Here is a 17499-nt window from a genome sequence, read left to right as displayed (position 1 = left end):
TTACTGCACGTTGTTGTGTACATCGAAGCAGTCAAGTGAAGAGGTGCGCTATTTTCAAAGTGGATACTCACCACTGAAGAAAGCGAAGGGTTTAGCATAAGGCACTGAAAATATAACGAGACGTAAATGAACCAAAAACTGCTAAATCAGGTTAGTTAAAAAGCCCTAATAATTGAATTTCCTTTAAATTTACAAAGTCGCTTCATGGCAGATGCAGCGACTTGCCCCACTGCCAGCATGTGCGATCAGTATGTCAGTTACCGTTAGCATTAAAAAATGCCTCCGTTTCACCCGGAAGACGAAGCATAGATAAGAAAAGTAGTTTATCGGTTTTATAAACTTGTAAACATTCCCATGGTAAATAAATTAACCCGCATGGTGTCACCCGTGTGCGCGGCCGAACAATAATATACATCTCACTTGATGTCCGGGGACACTGGGTGTCAAAACGCTGGCGTGAGGAAGAGCAGCACTAGTGGCGAGCTAACTGTCCTCCGTGCTGCCTCTCGCTTCCGACGCCCATATAATTTTTGTTGCAATAAAATGTAAACGTGCGCGCTAAATTAACACTATAACGACATGGAGCGCTGTGGTAGCAATAAAAGATTTAATGCACGTTATCCTTATACCTAGGAACCCCATTAACCTCGAAAAGCACAGACTGATAATCTTTGTAGACAGCATTACTCACTTAGCCTCATACCCTTGCCTCTCGGTTGTGAAATGGCCCTATGTCACTGATATCTCAAAAAAATCCTCGTGCAACTCGCCAGCAAGTATGCTGCTCAATGAACGTCTTAGATACTTCAAAATGTTAGCGCAATAGCCGATGCTTCTACGTCATAAATCATAACTGAGGAATTGCCATCGGCTTCCTATCGTACAATAAAAAAGATTTTTGCACTACATCCCACGATTTTTCTTAGGCCAGGATATTCGTACTCAGATACATGATCTCCCGTCTTCCTTACTTCGTAAGCTACACAACAATGAAGCCTCTGCCATGGCATTCACGTGCGATTAGCACGAATGTCACTCGAACAGCGGTTGCTGTCGCCATTAAACACGGCACGCTTTCAGCTCAACACTGGTTGGGGTCAACATGCTCACATGAATATACAAGCCATATTTCAGACTTGCAATGCGAAAGTCAAGGTACCGCATCGCGAAAGCACAACCACAAACTTTGTGAACATGATACGTCCGCCACCCAAACTGCCGGAAACTTATTTTGTCATACTACCTGCCTGTCGTACGTGCTGTCGGTTTTATACCAAAGCTTTCTCGTGCACTTGAAAATGAATCTCTTGTATTTATCGCTGTCGCCAAAATTATCACAGCTATTGTACACAGAGCTCAGATGTAATGAGCTTGAGTCACACCTACAGCACTTTCCTGAAGGCGCATAGCAAAAATAAAAATGTACGAAATGCTAGAGTACAAAACACCCCCATTTACAGTTTTATAGAAACCTTAAACAATGAGCACTGCGGACTGCGGCAATTGTCGCCAATCACCAGCACCATCCTCTACTTCATAGCAAGCACCTACGGGACCACCCTCTCTTGCTAAGGTGCGTTTACTAAAAAATCACTTTTGTTGGTTTCAGCAGAACTATAGCTTGAAAAAATAGTAAAACCATGTATGTCGCTTTCTGAACCAACACACGGATAAATTGGTTGTATTTATTTTTTATTTATACATACTGCAGCCCGTTAGGGCTATGGCAGGAGTGGGTGTACATGCAAGTAAAAGTAATTATTATATGCAGAACAGGAACACAGAAATAGAAAATTTTAAAGGAATTATACATCAGCAATAGCATTTAAAAATTTAGAAATAGGTAGCAAACGAATTTCGGCAGGTAGCAAATTGCACTGTTCAATCATGGGGGGGGGGGGGGGGGGGAATACTGTATTTGAAAGGGTTTGTGCGTGGATGGAGTGGTCTAAGATTAGAGGCATCACACGCCCTAGTTAAAGTCGGCCAAGCAGGCGTTAAAAGAGGAATCTTATAGGTGACAAAGAGAGTTCTTATAAGAATAGAAAATCTTCAGAGATTGCCCCCCAGTGTGTCGCCGTCTAGAACAAACTGGAGGTTTAATTAAGAAAGAGCAGCTGACAGTGAAAAATCTCGGTCGCAGCGACGGCAAACAAAACGAATAGCCTTCCTCTGGACCGACTCAATACAAATAATTTCGCATTGTTTATATGGGTTCCGTACGGAGGAAGCATATTCTAAAATTGGGCGAATCAGTGTTTTATGTGCTACTAATTTAGTGTCCCTTGGTACAGCAGACAATGTCCGGCGGATGTAAAGTGACCGTAGGTCGAAATGTAGCTTCCATGTTTGGAAAAAAATTCTCAGTTTCGCCCGCAAGGCGAAGCACCGATTGCAATAGGAAATTAGTGGATAGCTGTACGAAGTAAGGATAGTAGTTTTAGTGGCCGTGTAAACTTGTAAATATTCGCTTTCTAACTAAATTAACGATGATAGAATATGTAAGCGTGACTGAACGAGGACGTAGGGTGAAACAGACACAGGAGAGACAGCGCTGTCTTTGTGGGCCTGCTTCTTTCTACGTTCTTCTTCAGCAGCGCTTACACATTCTATCATAGATTCAAACTAACTAGCCCGCCAACGTGTTTTAACTAAATTGGTCATCACGGTATCACGGGCGCACAGCTAAACGTGAACACATCTCGCTCGATGAGCGTGGAAACTCGCTGTCAAAATGATGGAGCAAGGAATCGCGGCTGCAGCTGCGCGCGCACTGACCTTGCTACATCACCCTTCAACACGAACGAAACGTTGAAAGCACAGCGCATACGTAACCACCGGTACTACGCGCACTCTGGAAACATCGCAAATCGCTTTGAAGGAGAGGCCCGCGTGGGCGCACATTTTGGACACGTCGAAGGTCAGTTTCGAGAAGCACGGGCGCCGGCAACAAGTTCCTACAGTGTCGCCAAAGGCGCCTACTACGGTGCCTGTGATTTGCGTTAGACGCCGCGGTTGTCGGCACTCTGTACGGAGCGGCGGGCGAGGAGAACATCGGGGCTTTAATCGGGGCACCCTGGCAGCCGTCGGAGAAGAACGCCGGTGCTCCCTCGCCTGGCCCCTGCTTCGCGCGCGAAAGGAGAGTGCATGCATCCAGGCCGCGTTTCTCGCTCGCGCACGCGATATTGAACCGCATTTGCCGGCTCACCCTCACACGCTTTCACTATCACATACAGCATACGCCACGCGGCAACGGTTTTTGCGCGCTTGGACTGCATACAAACCTCACGGCGTGGCCGACGCAAAAATGTGCCTGCAGTGTCCATATAATTGCTATTGCAATAATAATGACACGTGTCCGTATTTATACTTTTATGGGGACTGTATCTCGCCCGCTAAGAACTTAATGTTATCCCTCAGCGCAAGACGCGCCAGCATGATTTGAAACTTACGAGGATGTTATCATCGATTGTATTTGTTGTGTATGTTCTCTCCGAACCTTCTGTAATCAGACTGAATGCGCGACACGAATTGTGTAGCACTTGTAAGGCACGCGATCACCAGCGATTACATTGGAACCTTCAACGAATTATGTAAAGAAGCCGACGCGCTTCACTCGCATATCATACTTCAGACGATCGCGGACTGTGCTCGCCGCTATCGTGGTTTTGAGTGTAACCTGTTTCACGGGCACCGGTTCGCCCAATAAAGAGTTACCTTCGTAATTGACCGTTTTTGCTGCAGTGATCTTCAACTTTACCATAACGTCTTATCTGGTGGAGGAACTGTTGTGTAACTGAGACACCCTGCAAGCCCAAGCCGTGAGGACATTGTCAACGTCGCCATGGAATATCGAGCTAGCTGCAGGCTGCAATAATTACCGCAGGAGCAAGGAGTTCGGCCGGAGACTTCCAAGAACAACAAAGTTAAACCAAGGGCCGAAATGATGTACAGCACCCGTGTTTCCGATTGTCCTGCAATAACCCAGGGTCCTGCAACAATACACGACCTTCGGCGAATCATCGGCCGAAGGCTCTGAAAGCTGGTGGGAGACATACGAAATGGTCGCGACATTCAATTACTGGACTCTGAAGACAAATTGCACCATGTGTACTTCTCCTTAGAAGACAATGCGAAGATATGATTTGTGAACCGGGAGTTGACCCACACGACATGGAACCTGTTGCGCAACGGATTCGTGCAGACGTTTACGAGCGTCTTTTGCAACGAGAGGGCAGAAGTTCTGTTAGAAGGCCGAGCGGGCCCCCGAACCAGATCGCTGCCGTTTACATGGAAGAGATGGCCCGTTTGTTCCGCCATGATGACCCGAATATGTCTTAGGAGAAGAAAGTTCGTTCGCTCATGTGGGGAGTGAAACAAGCCCTGTTAACCCGCCTAATGCGCAACCCACCGAAGACCGCCACCAAATTTTAATCGGAAGTCACTGCCATCGAAAAGGCGCTGGAGATGCGCAGTAGACAATATCACCGCCAAGTCATCATCATCATCAGCCTGGCTATGCCCACTGCAGAACAAAGGCCTCTCCCATACTTCTCCAACTACCCCGGTCATGTGCTAATTGTAGCCATGTTGTCCCTCCAAATTTCTTCATCTCATCCATCCATCTAACATTCTGCCGCCCCCTATACACTTCCCTTCTTTTGGAATCTACTATGTAACTCTTAATGACCATTGATTATTGCCCTCCTCATTACATGCCTTGCCCATACCCATATCCTTTTCTCTTGCTTGATTTCAACTAAGATGTGTTTAACTCGCGTTTGTTCCCTCACCCAATCTGCTCTCTTCTTATCCCTTAACGTTACACCCATCATTCTTCTTTCCATAGCTCCTTGCGCCCTCCTCAATTTAAGTAGAACCCTTTTCGTAAGCCTCCAGGTTTCTGTCCCGTAGGTGAGTACTGTGTACTGTGTACGCCATTTGCCGGCCCCAAAATATGAGGTCCAAGCGCTTAGCACAGACAAATTGCACGAGGCTATCCGAACACTTGTGCGCCAGAAGATACAGAGGACGTTCCCAAGTTCGTAGGCTTAGGAGGGCTCGATCGCTGACGTCGTGCGACAAGAAATGCAGTGTTCATTAGGAGTTCCCGAAGTGCAGGCGGAATCACCACAGCCAAGGCCTGAAGCAATGATCTACGCCGCCGTTGCTCGGTCACGCCGCAGTTCAGTAGCCAGCAACCGCTGCTGCCAGCCGGCTCACCTGTCAGCCCGTGAAACCTCCCGAGGAAGACATTCGTGGGGTGAACTCCCGACCATCGCTTGCTTTGCCATCGTTACGAGGAAGCGAACCACATGCATCGCTGATGCCGATACCGCGAAATGAGGCTACGAGGGTTTGCCGTCAGTGTGCCGGGCTCATAGCACGGCGAGCGACCGCGCGACATCGCCGACTACATCGCCGCAACACAGGGGAGGCACCGACGTCCATTGCGTTCACTGTCACCAGGACGCTACGTGTGGCAGCAGCGCCGAGCGTACACAGGACCAGCCTGTGGTTGGTCCGTAAGCCCATTTCCGAAAAACTAAAAGCAGCAACCTATGTAGATGCAGTTACTGTACGGCGACATGCCGAAAATGTTCCGCTGCTGACAAAGACGCCGTAAAGGCCTTCTCGACGACGTAGCGACGACACTATGCCATCCAAAAACGAAGCCTAGAAGACAATGAAACGCCGCCTACCTGACTACCCGACGGAACCTCACTAGGAGAGCGCGACGCAGTTGCGACCCGACGTCGCGCCCTAACTACAACGCTAGGCAAAGAACCACTGACCTCTCCATGCCTCGCGACGGCCACGGTGTCACCACTCTTGTACACACTGCAGTCGACTACTCCGTCATCATTGCATTGTTCGCCACCAAGTTGAAGAAAATCAAGACTAGATGGGGTGGCTCTCAATTTCGGACAGCTGGAGGACGCATGATAACGCCGAATACAATCTGCACAGCAAGAATTACAGTTCATGACTGGACCTTCACTGCGACGTTCGTTGTCCTCGATCAGTGCTCGCGAGGCGTAATTGTCGACATGGATTTCCTGATCCAACGCGGCGCAATCATCCAACTGAGGTTCAAGCCGATAACGCTATCCGAAGACGATTTGATATCATCGGAGAGCTCTCTCAGTCACCACACCTTGAGTGTGCTCATCGTTCATGTGAGCATCCCGCCTCGCTCCAGTATCTTCATTTCCGTCGGCATCAAACATTGGCAGACCTAAAAGGCGTCGTAAAAGGCAACCAACATCTACTACTAGACAGCGAAATTTGTGTCGCAAGAGGAATCGCTTGACTTCATGGGGAAAAAGAGAAAGTAATGCTGACATACTTGAGCCAGAGGTACAAACAGCTCAGCAAGGGCAGGATGGTCGCTGATATGGAGGAAATAGTGGAAACCAGCAATGCATTTCTTCTCTCGCATTCTTGCCCATTTACCCCGACGATTATACTTCCTGAACCAGCCCGTCGACACCAATCTGAGTCTCCCCATGAGTAAGCAGTAGCATCTCAAAACCATTTTCCTACAATGCAAATGCTTCTTTACGGTGTCATCAAGGGTTCGACAAATACCAGATGATAAGCATGGCATCGTAACCGAAGAATGGGCTTGCCAACTCTGTTAGAGCCCCTACCGAGTTTCAACACGGGAAAGAGAAGCCATACAGGTATGTCAACAAGTTGATGAAATGATGTGCGAAGAAATCATCCAACTATCGAAGAGCCCGTGAGCGCCTACTGTAGTTTTGATGTATAAAAAGAACGGAACCCTGCGCCGGCTCAACGGGATTATCGTCGATTGAACAACGTCAAGAAGAAGGGCGCATACCAGCTCCCACGGATAGCTTTATTAGAGAGGCTCTGCTATGCTAAGTATTTCTCATTGATGGATCCCAAGGCTGGCTATTGGCAAATAGAAGTCGACAAGAGGGATCGCGAGAATACCGCAATCATCACGCCGGATAGCCTCTGCGAAGTCAACGTCATGCGATTCGGACTGTGCTCGGCGCGTGTAACGTTCCAGCATGTGATAGACACGGTAATAGCGTGGTTCAAGTGGCAGGCTTGTCTCGCCTACCTGGCTGGCGTCGTTGTCGTCGCCGGGAATTTCTACGATCACATGAAACTGCTTACGACAGTAGTAGAGGCCATCAGTTTACCAGAGTTCACTCTGAAGTCGGAAAAGTGTTGCGTTACCTACCCTTAGCTTCTGTTCCTCGGTTACGTCATCAGCAAATCGGAAGTCCGTCGTGATCCGCAAGAGACGTCTGCCATCGACGAATTGGCACCGCCCACCAACAAGAAGGGACCGCACAGATTTCTTAAGCTGCGTACTTATTATACACGTTTCGCCAAAGACATTTCACGTGTCACCGGGCCTTCACATATTTCAAGAAATCCGACGTCGAGTTTAAGTTGGAAATGCCACAAATCGAGGCATTGAAAAAGTTTAAAGGATGGCTGCAGTTGCCACCAGTGCTCGACCATTTAGATGACGACACCTACACGGAAATCCATACGGACGCAAGTATTCTACGCGTCGGCACCGTCATAGTCTAAAGAAACGACGAATTTGAACGAGTCATTGCTTATGCTTGCCGGTCACTGTTAAAAACAAAACGAAGAATAAAAGAGTGTGTTGTCATCATTTCGGCTACCAAGAAATTCCTGCCTCATTTATAGGGTAGGCCCTTCAAAGCCGTAAACGACCATCATGACTTGTGTTGTCTGACAAACTTAAAGTACCCTTCAGGACGCCTCGCACAATAGACTCACTGACTCCAGGCATTTGAAATCAGCGTCTTCTCCTAGTCGGGACGGAAGCGCTCTGATGCCAACTGCCTATCAGACGGCCCCATTGACCCACCCCCGCGAAACGACGAGGATGATGACGCCATCCTAGATACAATAGGCGTGGAAGATTGAGGTGAACAGCAACGAGCAGACCTGGAGTAAGAAATCTCGCCCAGCACTTCCGAGACAACACATACATTGTGGATAGGGCATATAGGCGAGGATTGCCTTCGCTCTCCCTTCCAAACGACGTACTCGTAAAGAATTTCTGATCTGTCTGCGCCAGCAACCTTCTTCTTGTTTCCTCAGCACGGAGTCCAGAGGTGCGGCACGCTACATGACGATGCAACCACTGAGTCCTCAAATTTTCCCGTGCGCTACCGACAATACAAAATAAGTATTGCTGGCCGCGCCTGACCAGCGACGTTGCCTTCTACGACAGAATATGGCGAGACTCTCGGCGTTGCAGGACACCACAAACAAAGCCAGCGGTATTGCTCTAGCCAACCAAGCCGCCTTGCCAACCACTTCTGCCGATCGGAGTCGACTTCTTGGAGTCCTTTCCAACGCCAAGACACAGAAATAAAAGGATCGTCCTGGCTACTGCTATGCCGAAACAAAATCCCTGCCAGAGGTACCGGAGCCGAAGTGGCGAAATTCTTCATCAGGAGTATTCTGTTCCGACATAGTGCCCCAGAAGCCCTGATAACCGACGGAGAAACTTCTGTTACGGTGGATCTTACCCAAGCCACCGTGCAATGCAGACAGACAATTCACCGTAGCACAAACGCCTACCAACCACAGACGAATGTCTTTATGCCACAGTGCTTGCATAAGACCCCAGCCGACACGTTATCCATGTGCGTCGACATTGAACACAAAACCTGGGATGCAGTCCTTCCCACCCTAACCTTCGATTACAACACGGCAGTGCAAGAAACAACGCAGATCACGCCTTTGAAGCTGGTTCAGGGAAGGAACCAGACGATGACTCTCGACGCCATGCTACCGCACGTCACCAAAGAAGACAGCTTCGATGTAGCGGCCTGTATCGAGTGTGCCAAAGAAGCCCTACAGTTCGCCCGCAAGGACTAGCAGAGGGCCCACAGCCGGCACTGCAATCTTCGACCACGCTAGGTGGAATGCCAGCCCGGCGACCGTGTTTGGGTTTGGACCCCGATACGCCTGAGAAAGCGAGAGCTTAGCGAAAAACTTTTGCGACGATAATTCGGACCCTACAGCATCATCAGACGAATTTACGCACTGGACTACGAGGTCGTTCCAGATGGCATTTCGCAATCACAGCAGATTCGCGCATGACCTGATGTCGTCTACGTGGTGCTCTCTAAGCCTTTCTACACCCGCTTACGAACATTGAGGCCTTGTTTATTTGTTGCAGTTTTCTTTTTGTTACTACGTGTGCTCAAGCATTTGTTATTGTGTTTTTAACATCGGGACGATGCTTTTTAAGAATGGCGACTGCATTTCGCCTGCTAACAACCAAATGTTATTGCTCCTCTCAAGGCGCACCCCACTTCGTTGGAAGCTACTCGAGTGTTATCGTCGATGCTCTGTTTTGTATGTTGTCATTCAGCCTTGTGTAATCTGATTGTATCCGCGACACGAATTGTGTAGAACTCTCTTCAAGGCACGTGGGTAGCAGCGATTACACTGGAACAGCTGCTGCGGGAAAGGTTGGTTAGATCAGTTGACAGCTGCACTGGTGCCGGAGCGTTAATCATTAGCAAGGATTCCAGCTGCATAGGCGCGCGCTCGCGCCAAGCGCGCAACCTATCAGAGACGTTTCGCTTCAGCAGGATAGAAAAAGGGAAGGAAATGGTTTCGCGCGCGCTGCGCCAGCTTCATTTCCGTTCAGTTCAGTCTCAAAAAACGGATAGGATTACCACGCGTTGTGTGGTCACCCGATGGACTTGCAGCGTTTAACGAGCGGCGGTGAGAACTCGCCCGTGAAAGGGCACGCCGTCGGCGCGCCAATCCATCCGTTAGAGCCGCTGTAGCTCAGGTAACCCGACAGCAAAGAGAAAAAGCCCCCGCACTGAGGGAGCGGGAAGCTAAAGCAATCCGGCACCATTACCTGCGGGTTAATTAACCGTGACGAAGGTCAGCTGCACGCCGGGCAAGCTTCGCTTACCGACATTTTCTCCTAGCAGAAGGGCTGGTAATTTTTGTTAACTGTGAACCTAATTTTCTCAGAAACCTTTATAGGTTTTCGTATTGCTCTTGTGACACCCTCAAATGGCTTACAATGTATCGCTTCATATACCTAAAAATTCGGCGGTACCCATATGATGACTCTCGAGGGTAATGCGTTTAGCATTGAATAAATAGCGCTGCACAGCGTATTGCAGCCGTCCAAAAAAAAGTAAAGGCGGGCAATGCAGTGGGATTCCTTTTTCGCATTTCCCTAAGAACATTCAGCGCCACTTAGAGCCGCCGCTGGGAAGCCTGCGTGTGGCGTCCGAAATGCGTGGCACGCCAGTGTGAGAAAGCTGAGAAACGGATCATTCATGTTAAACAACGCCAAAAAAAACACACTGACAAGGAAGAGCACGGGACCAACGCTGTCACAGAGAACCGTAAGCGTTCAAGCTTAAAATCTTATGACAAGGCGAGTCCTCAGTGATGAATTTTAATATCTTAAAGTTGCTGGGGTTTTCTTTTTTAGCGGCTGACACACATACACATGAAATACCCTTGCGGGCAACTGTGTCCGAGCGAGCCTTGTGGCAACCTGCAAGGCCCCATTGCGCAAGAATACGACTTGGCGTGACCGAAAGATGGTACCAAGAATAGCCGCCGGCTCAGAGTAAAAACACGTCAAAAACGCTCGTATTGACGCCAAATTTGTAGGGCACGTTCCTGTAAACAAAATAAACTAATCTATTTGAGAAGAACATTTCGTCTACTTGAATCGGGGTGGGAATCGAGCCTGGCCTTCCAGAATGAGAGAGGAGCACGCTGCTCCGAAGCCAAGGCGGCCCCGGTTGAATAATTGTGTGCCTAGTGTCTGCGTCATTGCGCACGTCACGTCGCGCCTATCCGGCTGACTGAAGGTGTGACCTATTGCGTGCGTCATTGGGCAAGTGACGCTGCCGCCAATAGGGAGGAGGTGGCACCAGATCATAGGTGTAAGAATGAACGCGTTCATGACGTTCCGAGGTGCACAAGTGGTATAATGCTTCAGCATTCCCACACGTAAGCAGTCCTAGTTATTACATAAATTATTATTGCTATTACCATTTTTGGGTACTTCCAGCAGTTTGAAGGGACTATGTGGCTGTCGGGCTGTTTCCCGAATCGTTTTGCCGTCAACTTGGGTCAATGTGTACATCTAGGTCATCGAGAAATGGATAGAGCATCAGCCTGCTGTGCTGAGTTGAATAGGTTCGAAACCGACAGTCGCGCCAGTTTGGTTCACTGCGCACGTGCTACTGAGTATGTGGCGTTTTCAGTCTTTCGGTCGGTCTCTCTGTTTGCGTCTCTGGCCGTTTTCTTACCAACCTGATGAGAAAAAAATGCCCACCTCTTGAGAAGCATCGTCTCGATGCTGCAAACCTGAGAGAAAAAACCAAAGCACACGCAGTGAAGAAAAAAATGCAGAATGAACAAATCCTAGTATTCGCTGTCACAAGTAGAAGGGCGTAAGGCGCGCCGCATGGACTGCTTCAGCTAGCGAGCGGCACCGCTGTCATTACGTAATGCCATCTGGCACGACCAGTTAAGTATGCCGATACGTCGATGAATCTTTTAGTGTGCGAAATAGCGTCAGAAAATTTTCTCACTAACTCAAAGCTAATGTATGGGGGTCCAAATAAAAATAAGGCCGTTAGGACGGTATTCCACATAGCTTGGTCAAAGATAGTAGAGTCAACTTCACCTCTTTTGGCGGTTTTGGATACACATGCGGGTGGGTTGTCGGACTTTTCTAGCACACTGGATAACGCGGTGACATTGCGCTTGTCTTCGACAGTGACGTGCGACAGCATGGTGTCCAGAGTTGTCGCCGGGTTTCTTCCGTAAACCTGCCTGAACAGCGCCATCATGGTTGTCTGTTGCACTGCCGCATTATAAGCAAACGTCGCGTACGGAAGAATCGAATCACCTGAATTGTGTGCGATATCTACCAACATTGCTAACATGCCTTATACAGGCGTTTTGTTAGAGCATTCGTCTGCGGGTGATAGGCGGCTGTCCTCCGGTGTATAGTATGGCGATATTGCAGGATAGCCTAAGTTTCGCTGTAAAATTCATTGCTCTGTCGGTAATGAAAACTTTCGGAGCGCCTCGGGAGCCACCTCGACAATGGTCCATCTTCAGCGACTCAAAGGCAGCCCTACAATCTGTACTATCAGCTCTGCGTCGTGGGCCATTCGAACAGCTCGTATTCGATATTAGATGCCTACTCCATACATCACAGGAGAAAGGACACCACGTGACGTTTCAGTGGCTGCCAAGTCACTGCGGCGTCACTGGAAACGAAGACGCCGATAATGCCGCTCGGGCAGCTCTTGAAGACGCACAAGAAGAGGCCATACCGCTTTCACGATCCGACGCAGCTAGCAGACTTCGAGTGCTTGCACAGGAGATCACGCTCTCTTTATGGTGCACACCAAACAGCCAGACCAACCAGAGTAACCGTCAATACCACCTGCCCTCTTTGATGCATCTCTATATGCCAACTGGACTCCGCCGAAGAGAGGCGACTCTGCTTTATCGATTATGGCTAGGGGTGGCTTTCACAAAATCTTACTCATTCCGCATTGCAATGGCCGACAACGCTCTCTGCAATGCCTGTCTTTGCGAGGAGACGCTGGAACACGTTCTGTGTGACTGTCCTGAATATAATGTTCAGCGACAGTCCCTGGCATCCGTTCTCGCACACCTTGACACTAGACCATTGTCCCTCGACACGATTTTCACATGCCGCCGGCAGAAGACATCGCAGTTGAAGGCAACGAAGGGACTACTTCGGTTTTTGAAAGAGACGGGACTGGACAAGCGGCTGTGACAGTGATATCACGTACCATGCCAGATTGATGGACTCTAGCGGACGATGTGTGTGTGCTGTACTATGTGCTCTCTCTCTCTCTCTCCCCCTTCACCATCTTTCATCGCCCCCATCCCTCTCCCATGTGTAGGGTAGCAAACCGGTTACGCTAAACTGGTTAACCTCCCTGCCTTTCCTTCTCCACTTTTTCCTTCCTTCCTTCCTTCATTCGGAGCGCCTTGTCGCAGCAGGAAGTTCGCAACACGAAGAATTTTGGTACTTCTGCCGCGCTACCTATTAGCATGGCTTTCGTTTCGGCGTAACGGGTAAGGCAGTCGGCTTCCACGGCGATCCAGTTGTTTCAGGATGCTGACGTCGGAACGAACGAGAACAACTCCATCCTGATGTGCTAAAATGGTCGGCAAGAAGGCTCGATCGGATGTAGAAATCCCACTGGCCTACCCGATGATGTATTGCGACTATTTCTGTTCTCGGCATGTCTCGAGGCAATGGGCGACATCAGCGTTCTGATGTGGCCAGTATGACTTCTGAATCCTCGAGACCGTACTGGAGAAACCGAGGTGGCCTGGCAATGGGTCATCAAGAAGGGTGCGTAGAGCCTCTGACAGCAGTGCTCAAGCAACAACCAACATAGTTGGCGCATACTGGTCAGAAGTTTTTTTTTTCTTTACGAGAATGTTTCTCAATGAAAACAATGAAAATCTCCGCTCAAATGCCCTTGCAACAAAGTCAGTGTTTGCTTGTAAGAACACACCAAGCAATCTTAGCGAAGGGCTGCACGCTGCCATTCGGAGAAGTCGTCGGCACTTATTGTGCCTAGGAAAGATTCATTGGGCTAGCTATAACTCTATTGTCGTCCTGTATAAATTTTTGTAAGGCTCTGATGGTAAGGTAAAGGTAAACCAGTGTGACAACAGAAGACCGTTAAGAGTGTAAACATTTTTACAGTGTAGGGCGATAATAGAACACGCTAGCGCACTCGACTTTAGCGGCCGCGGTATTGGCCGCTCCCGAGATCCCGCGGTGCCAAGAATGGCTGGGCAAAATAGGTCATAGCTACGGCGGCTACCTGTTCGGGCCGCGTCCGACAAACCCTCTGTTTTACCTAATAGTTCAGCCACCAGTTAGTTCTCAGAGCGCTCTCAGTAAACATGCTTCATTTCGCTTCAATAGCGTTTTATTGGAGAATGCTTCGTGCTTTTTAATATTCCCCCAGAAGGAACGGAAAGGAAACACGAACTTACCTGAGCGTTTCTGAGAGGGAGCGGGGGATGCTGTGAAAAAATTGAAGAATAATTTTAGGAAACTGCGTTGAAGAGAGCAGTTCATCGGCTTAGAGTTACAGCTGGTAAAGATCATAGAATTTTATACAATAATTACTAAGGGGAACTCTGGCGCTAGCGTCTACGGGAGCTGCACTGGAGGCGGTCGCGCCATCATGGGAATTAGGAGAAGTATATGGATTTGTCTGAACTTCCTTCTTCTGGCACCAAACAACTTTGTAGCTTTATGAGCTCATCACTTTCAACAATGTACTGCGTAATGAATAATGTATAATAATTAATAATGTACTGTGCAATGAGCACAGGACATCGAGCACAGATGTCCAATATTGAAATCATTACGCCCCAGATTATGCACCGAGAAGAGGCATATAACGTCCTTATGAATATATAGCGGGCAAGCCAGTGCCTTGAGACGCTTGGCGCGTTTCGATTTGGCCAGCTCGACAAGCTGAACCGTTGCAATTGTAGCGAGTTTCCATGTTCGCCGTGTCTTCTACACATTGAAAAGTATATATTGATCTGAAATTCACGACAATGAAGGCATACAAGCCGTAATTAACGAATCCACAAGAACACCTAAAGCCACAAGGAGATGATTCAGACAAATCTATGTACTTCCCATAAATCCAATTCTGGCTGAACGATCACAGTACCAGGGTTCCCTCTAGTATATTATAGGAAACTCTATCGTAACGGTCAACAAGGGTCATAGGCATGCTAAAATAAAGACGTTAAAGATGTACTATATTAACCTTTTTTAACAAAAACAGGGTGCGCGCAACGAATTTGCGCTCCCTGGTGGCAAATTGAAAACGTCATGTTATATAACATGCCACACACATTCACATATACATATATTGACACGTGGACGTGCTTGTCTTTTTTCGAGTGAGCGCTTTTCACCGTCTAACAAAGGTTATCGATGGTTCTACCCGCTGTTTGTTGTCACCGAACCTTGAATAATCTTATTGCATGTATGCGCGACTCAAATGGTGTAGAACTTTCCGCAAGACACGCGGGCAATAGCGAATACTCTGGAACGTTCGATGGCTCGTGTATAAAATTCGGCGTGCTTGACCGCCAGATCGGATTTTCAACGTTCGCCGACTGTGTTCGCCGTTATCGTTGTGCTCTAAGCGTAACTTTCTTTTGTGGGCACAGGTTAGACCAATAAAAGTTAGTTTCCTCATTCACAGTATCGTCACTAGGATTCTGCCACCACTACTACGTGACAACATTTATATGGCGTAAATATAAATTTGCAGCTCAAAACAGTCGCGAATTCCCCCGAAAGGCAACTTTTGCGATAGCGAATTAGCACGAAATGTGGGTAGCAATTTTGTCGTCCGTGTGAACTTGCAAACATTCTCTCATAACTGAACTGAGTCGATGGTGTCGTGGGCGCACTAGGAAATCGAACACATCTCGCTGGATGAACGCGGGAGCTAGCTCTGAAAACGCATTTATGAGGAACCACGGCAGCTGCACCGACCAAATTAACTTTTGTGCTGCCTCACGCTTCAACGCGAAGTAAGGGTCGAGAACACAGCGCATGCGAAACATTGAACCCTTCCCGTACCTAGACTCTGTACTCATAGTAGTTCGCTTGGGAAATCGGGCTCGCGCGGCCGCGCCATACGAAGGAGCCGTGGGAGTAGAACACCTCTCGCCTCCCCCCGTGGCAGCACACGCGACTTAACGCCTTCAAGATGCCACCCGTGCGGCCGCACCATACGCAGGAGACGTCGGAGTAGAACACACCGCCTCGTCCTCTCCCACCGGTGCCTTGCGTGCGACGAAAGGCAGCTTGCTTCCTCCCCGTTTTCGTCCTTTGAGCGGGCGATATTGAGTCGCCATTTTCGGCTAACGTTCACACGTTTTCACTCCCAGGTCTAGCATACGGCGCGAGGTGACGATGTTTTCTCCTCCGGACGTTATGCGGAACATCACACCGCTGACGACAGAAGAAATGCACCTGGAGTGTCCATGTAATTGCTACCGAAAAAGAAAAAGTCGCATTTTGCCCGAGAGGCGAGGCGTCGATTCCGATAGCAAATGAGTGGCCATATATACGAAGTGAGGATAATAGTTTTGTTGGCCCTGTGAACATGGAAACATTCGCTTACTAACAAAATTGACCACTATGGTATCGCGTGCGCAAAAGCAGACACCAACACATCTCACTGAAAGACGCCGTAAATTCGCTGTGACAACGCTGGAGAAGAAGCGCGGCTGCAGCAGCGTGCAAATTGACCTTCTTGCTGCCTCTCTATCAACACGAAGCAAGCGCCGAGAACATAGTGCACACGAAGCTTCGAGCGCTCCTGGCATCTAGACCCTGTACTCATTGCAGTTCGCTTTCAACATGGGGTCCGCGCGGCCGCGCCATAGGCAGCAGCCGCACGCACTTATTGTGAAAGCTGGTTGAACGTGAAGCTAAACAGTGTTACTAGAAATCAGTGCCAGAGACAACATTACAAAATGTAGGTAACTATTTTAGTAACATATAATTTTTCCAAACAACTGTGGAGGGACGTATCGAAACCTGATGCAACTTGCCTGCGTCATGCCGGCTGCAGTGTCATATATAGGTGCTGTAGAAACAAAACGTGATAATACGCTGTTTCCAGTTCCCATTTCGTAGTGTAACAGACTATGTGATGCATAAAATCAAAACAAATATGCAAAAACATCAAGTTCTTTCACAGAACATTACTTACATTGGTAAGTGTATGGCACATAGTTTGCGAATATTGTAAACAGAACAGCCAGTAACTTCTTCATTTTCGAGCAGCTACTTTCCGTAGGAGGGAACTCTATGGAAATAACAGCCTGTAAGAAATTTAAAGAAACACAGATGGATTTTCTAGTTTTGAAACACACACCTGGACATATTCTGTCGTAAAGGTGAAAGTTATCCTATTTTTCCACGTACATCCGTCATCACCGCAGGAATTTGTATCCTAGCCCAATAAACGTACAAACCGCTGCTTCTTACGTTTTTGCCTAAGCAATATCTACGCCATCGGTCGGACGGAAATATTTAACAAGAGACCCGCCTTTGGTGTTGACAGTGCACTTTGAATAGCGATCAGGCGACAGATCTAAAACAGGAATTTCTGCCATACGTTGGGATTTTAATACACTTTCTTTCGAAATTATTGAAGCTAAGCATTTGTAGAAGACGTAATACAAATACACCAAAGAAGATATAAACGTACAATTTGTCATATAAAATGTATGCCTATTGCCCAGAAACGTTCATGTTTCCATGCCGTAATATGCACAAAAATCGAAACGGAAAAGACACCGTACTCCAATATTCTCACACCACTTTGCTGAAGCCAAGAAGTTTATAAAAACTTCCTGGTG

General features: G+C 48.2%; 1 long non-coding RNA gene across 1 annotated transcript in view; it reads right to left on the bottom strand.

The window, feature by feature from the left end:
• The window catches only part of LOC129384801 (uncharacterized), a 37504-nt gene extending 20275 nt beyond the window's left edge, over positions 1-17229 (bottom strand). Inside the window, exon 1 of the long non-coding RNA XR_011896264.1 lies at positions 16848-17229. This is a non-coding gene — a long non-coding RNA (uncharacterized lncRNA). The remainder of the gene's footprint in view (positions 1-16847) is intronic.
• Between the last annotated feature and the right edge of the window lie 270 nt (positions 17230-17499).

This window comes from Dermacentor andersoni, chromosome 8 (assembly GCF_023375885.2).
Source record: "Dermacentor andersoni chromosome 8, qqDerAnde1_hic_scaffold, whole genome shotgun sequence".
In the NCBI taxonomy this organism is placed as follows: domain Eukaryota; kingdom Metazoa; phylum Arthropoda; class Arachnida; order Ixodida; family Ixodidae; genus Dermacentor; species Dermacentor andersoni.
Note: the sequence above shows the minus strand (reverse complement) of the source record. Positions and strands in the feature narration are given on the sequence as shown.